Below are 5716 nucleotides of genomic sequence, written 5' to 3'. Positions count from 1 at the left end.
ACCACTGCACTCCAGCCTGGGCGACAGAGCAAGACTCTTCCACTTCAAAAAAAAAAAAAAGTTTCAGAAATGTGAAAAACATGTAGATTGGGATCAACCGAGGAATACTTCTGGAGAAGAGGGGCTGTTGAATGGATTCTTAAATTTCCAGATGTGAAAAATGAGAAGAGATAAAAGATGAAGATAGGTGAAAGAAGAAAGCATGCATTTTTGGAAAGTGAAATATCATAAAGCATAATAACAGAGATGGAAAACACTCCTATTTCTCCTTCAACTGATTTTCAAGTACTGTATAGAGCACTCTATTACACCAGCTACTAGGCAGCCACATGTGGGTATTTGCATTTAAAATGAAATAAAATTAAAAATTCAGTTCCTCAGTTGCACTAGTTACATTTCAAGTGATCAACAGTCACATGTGCCTATTGGTATTTGTATTGAGCAATGCAAATACAAAACATACCCAGCTGGGCACGGTGGCTCACGCCTGTAATCCCAGCACTTTGGGAGGCTGAGGCGGGTGGATAACAAGGCCAAGAAAGCGAGACCATCCTGGCCAACCTGGTGAAACCCCATCTCTACTAAAAATACAAAAAATTAGCTGGGCGTGGTGGCGGGCGCCTGTAGTGCCAGCTGCTCCAGAGGCCGAGGCAGGAGAATGGCGTGAACCCGGGAGGCAGAGGTTTCAGTGAGCCGAGATCACGCCACTGCACTCCAGCCTGGCAACAGAGTGAGATTCCTTCTCAAAACAAAAACAAAAACAAAAAACACATCCATCACCGCAAAAAACTTCTATTGTACTATAGTGAGTGCTACTGAGTATTTACTATATAAAAAGCTCTCATAACCCCATTTAATCTTCACAGCAATCTTATAAAGTATATAGTAGCCAGGTGTGGTGGCTCATGCCTGTAATCCCAGCACTTTGGGAGGTCAAGGTGGGCAGACTGCTTGAGCCCAGGAATGCAACACCAGATGGACAACATAGTGAGACCCCATCTCTACAAAAAATACAAAAATTAGCCAGGCATGGTGGCGTGTGCCTATAGTCCCAGCTACTTGGGGGTCTGAGGTGGGGGATCATTTAAGCCCCGAGGGTCAAAGCTGCAGTGAGCTGAGATCACACCACTGCACTCCAGCCTTGGTGACAGAATGAGACTGTCTCAAAATATAAATAAATAAAGTATTTTTAAATTTAATATATTTTATGTATATTAAATGTTTTATTTATATTTTGAGAGTCTGTCTCAAAATACAAAATGAATAAATAAATAATAAAGTATATAGTTAAAGGGCCAGGTGCGGTGGCTCACGCCTGTAATTCCAGCACTTTAGAAGGCTGAGGCAGGCGGATCACCCGAGGTCAGGAGTTCAAGACCAGCCTGGCCAACATGGTGAAACCCTGTCTCTACTAAAAATACAAAAAGTTAGCTGGGTGTGGTGGCAGGTGCCCGTAATCCCAGCTACTCAGGAGGCTGAGGCAGGAGAATTGCTTGAACCCGGGAGGCGGAGGTTGCAGTGAGCTGAGATCTCTGTCTCAAAAAAAAAAAAAAGAAAGAAAGAAAGAAAAGAAAAAAAACTGAAGTCCCTAAAACTTAAGTATTTGTTCAAAGTTACATAGTCAGTAGCAGAGCCGTGATTTGAAATTTTATGTGACTCCAAAAACTGATGGTTTAAGCTATAGAAAATAAGCCTGTTAGATAGGGAAAAATAAGTCATGTACCAGAGACAGTGACACCCCAGCTTGACCTTTTTATGGCAGGCAAAATCCACTAGATTCTCAAGGAAGAGAATAAAATCACAAAAGTGGTATTTCAGGATATTAAGTAGACTGCTATGTGCAGGGGTAGGCTGGCCCACGTGATTTCTTTTGACGACTAGAAAAAAAAGCCTCCCTCTCTAGGAAGGATGCAGCCTTATGGGCATTTAACTTAGTTAATAAAGTAGACTCCAGCCTCTTCTCAGCCCCAACGTTGGGCACTCTGTTTCAAAAGGAAGCAATTGGAAGGCATGGAGGAAATGGAAGCCTGTGCTATAATGGAGGCAATGCCAAAAGAAAGAGAAAAAACAGCAAAAACAAAATTTGAAAAAGGAAATCTAAAAAATTAAAAATTTAAAAATTTAATTAAAAATTTAAAAAAATGGGAAAATCAGAGCAAAGTCAGAGTTTATTCCAAGGTTTCCAGTATGCTGGTCTAAAACACTGTGGCACTTATAATAGAAAAGAGATAGAAAGGGCTCGGTGTGGTAGTGCATGCCTGCAGTCCTAGCACTTTGGGGAGGCTAAGTGGGGGCAGATCACTTGAGCCTAGGAGCTCAAGACCAGCCTGGCCAACATGGTGAAACCCTGTCTTTACTAAAAATACAAAAATTAGCTGGGCGTGGTGGCACAAGCCTGTAGTCCCAGCTACTTGGGAGGCTGAGGCAGGAGGATCACTTAAGCCAGGGAGGCAGAGGTTGCAGTGAGCCAAGATTGCACCACTGCACTCCAGCCTGAGCAACAGAGCAAGACTCCGTCTCAACACACACATACACACACACACACACACACACACACACAAGCTGGGGATGGTGATGCATGCCTGTAGTGCCAGCTACTCAGGAGGCTGAGGTAGAAGGATCTCTTAAACTTGGGAGGTTGAAGTTGTGGCGAGCTGAGATTGTGCCACATTGCACTCCAGCCTGGGTGACAATGTGACATCCCGTGTTAAAAAAAAAAAGAGAGAGACAGAGAGATAGAAAAAAGGGAGCTGATTCCTGGGTTCTAATCAGGCATGGAAGCTTATAAGTCACCACTCCTATCCACACAAGGAAAACAACTGAACAAAGTAAAAATCAACAACTCTTCTTGGATCCACCAGAGTGTAAGATACAATAAATCTTTCTGAGTTTCTCTTCAAAGGGTTTAGCCTGTTAACTTCCTTATCCTTTGTTCTCAAACTCAACTTTCTTGTTCTTCCTTGCCCCTAGTTACCATAAACAGCCTACCCACTTCCCATCAGCTCTAATCAATAACTCACATCTGTTCCCTTGTTACCTGTACCAATTGTTCCCCCGAAACTGCACATTCCACACGCTCCACCTCTGTACCTCACTTCCCTCTCCCCTTCTATATTTAGGAAAATACGTATAAGTAGCCAATCGGGTCAGCTCAGATTGTGCAGTCCAACCCCAGCCCATGGAAGAGTGACACAGAGATAGGGACTGCGTTAAGGACAAACCCCCCTGGTCTCCTTTGTTCTCTGTGCTCTTGTGATCTTGATTGACCCAAGTGGCACCCTTCTGCAGAAGTAAATTGCCTTGCCGAGAGAATTAAACTTTTGCCTGAGTGCTGGTTTTACTTCACGGCACCAAGCATTTATTCCTGGAGCATTTTATACCCAATAGAGAGTTAAGGTCACAGGGCAAATTACTGCCCTCAAAATTGGAGAGGCAGACAGATAGATACAGAGGATCACAACTTATTGGAGCAGAAACGTCCTTGGGGACCAGTGGCTGGGGTGGAAAACCTGAACTGCCATTGACAAATTGCTGGAGGCTCAGGGTGGACAAGTCTGAGAGTTAGTAACTCCAGCGGGGCCTAGTTATTGAAGGGTCCCTACACTTTTGTGAGTTTTACCTCCAGGAATTCAATCTGGTTCACAGTAAGAGAAATCACTGTGTGTTTCTGGAAGGGGGAGAGGAAAAGAAATTATTTTGAATTATCCCACAGAATTATGTTCTTAAAGAGCATCCTCAAGAGAAACTATTTGACCCAAGCCTAACCAATTAGGGTTTTACCAGAGCTTAACGTAGCTGGTGGAAGGGAAATTCTCAACTCCAGCTTCCCCTAAGCCTTCTTGTCTCACTGAAACTGGAGACTGCAGATGGCGAGGTAGGTAAGGGGAGAGGAGCAGAAAGCACCTGTGTTTTTGTTGTGGTGGTGGCGGTTGTTTTGTTTTAGATAGGGTTTCACTCTGTCACTCAGGCTGGAGTGTGTAGGTGGTGCGATCACGGCTCACTAGGGAGCCCTCATCTCCCAGGCTCAAGTGATCAACACACCTCAGCTTCCCAACTAGCTGGGACTGCAGGTATGCACCACCATACCCAGCTTTTTTTTTTTTTTCTTTTTTTAAATTTATTGTAGAGACAGGGTCTTGCTATGTTGCCCGGGCTGGTCTTCAACTTTTGAGCTCAAGTTATCCTCCCACCTCAGCCTCCCAAAGTGCTGAGATAATAGGCATGAGCCACCATGCATGGCCAGAAAGCACTTGTGAAGTTCATAGCAGAGGCACAGGCTCACTAAAGAATTGAGACCTACTCTCAGACCTTATTTAAGTCTCAGGAACCCAAAGACAACAGAGGAGACAAAAACAGGGAAATCAGCCTTTGACACTTAACGTTATAGCAAGCAGTAAACACAGCCTAATCCCTAGCCAGATAAACATAAAACCTGATACTAAGGCCTGTTTACTTTAGTTCCTTTTACCCAGTAAATGTTGTCCAGCTTTCACCAAAAAGACAACACTTAATGAAAGACAAAAAACACGGTTTGAAAAGACAGAGCAAACATCAGAATCAGAATCAGGTATGGCAAGAATGTTATTATAATATGGATAATAGAATTATTATACAAAGAATTTATATTAACTGTGATTGATATGTTAAGGGCTGTAATGGAAAAAAATAGACATTATGCAAGAACAGATGGGTAGTGTAAGTAGAATGATAGAAACTCTAAGAAAGAATCAAAAGGAAATGCTAGAGATAAAAAACACTAACGGAAAGGAAAAATGTCTTTGATGGGCTCCATCAATAAACTTCAGGGACAAAGAAGCTGAGCTTGAAGGAATATAAATAGAAACTTCTAAAATTGGGGGAAAAAAAAAAACCAACTTCTAAAACTGAAATGCAAAGATAAAAAAAGAAAAAATCAGATATCCAAAAATGGCAGGAGAATTACAAAAGATGTAATATATACATAACAGAAATACCAGAGGGAGAAGAAAAGAAGAAAATTTGAAGCAATAATGACTGAGAATTTCCCCAAATTAACGATGGATAAAAAACCACAGATCCAGGAGCTCAGAGTACACTAAGCAGTATAAATACCAAAAAATGTGCACCTAACCATAATCATGAGACAGAAAATCTTGAAAGAAGCAAAAAGGAGAAAAAAAACACATTTTGCCTACAGAGGAGTAAGGATAAGAATTACATTAGACTTCTCTTCAGAAATTGTGCAAGCAAGAGGAGAGAAAAGTGAAATCTTTGAGGTATTGAAAGAAAAAAAAAAAACCACTCACCTAGAATTCTGTATCCAGTGAAATTATCTTTCAATAGTGAGGGAGAAAGACTTTCTCAGGCAAACAAAATTTGAGGGAATTTGTCACCAGTACACTTGCCTTGCAGGGAATGTTAAAAATCCTTGAGAGAGAAGGAAAATGATGCAGGTCAGAAACTTGGATCAACATTTTAAAAACGAAGAGCATTAGAGAAGGAATCAATGAAGGTAAACAGCCTGGGCAACATAGTGAGACCCTGTCTCTACAAAAAAAAAAAAGAGCTAGGGTCAGTGGTGCATACCTGTAGTCCCAACTACTTTGGAGGCTGAGGCAGGAGCTTGAGCTCAGGAGTTTGAGGCTGCAATGAGGTATAACTGTGCCACTGCACTCCAGCCCAGGTGACAGAGAGAGAGACCTTGCCTCAAAAAAAAAAAAAAAAAAAAAAAAAAAAA

The sequence above is a fragment of the Mandrillus leucophaeus genome, unplaced genomic scaffold (genome assembly GCF_000951045.1).
Source record: "Mandrillus leucophaeus isolate KB7577 unplaced genomic scaffold, Mleu.le_1.0 Scaffold318, whole genome shotgun sequence".
In the NCBI taxonomy this organism is placed as follows: Eukaryota; Metazoa; Chordata; class Mammalia; order Primates; family Cercopithecidae; genus Mandrillus; species Mandrillus leucophaeus.
The sequence above is the reverse complement of the archived record's forward strand: the minus strand, read 5'-3'. Positions refer to the sequence as shown.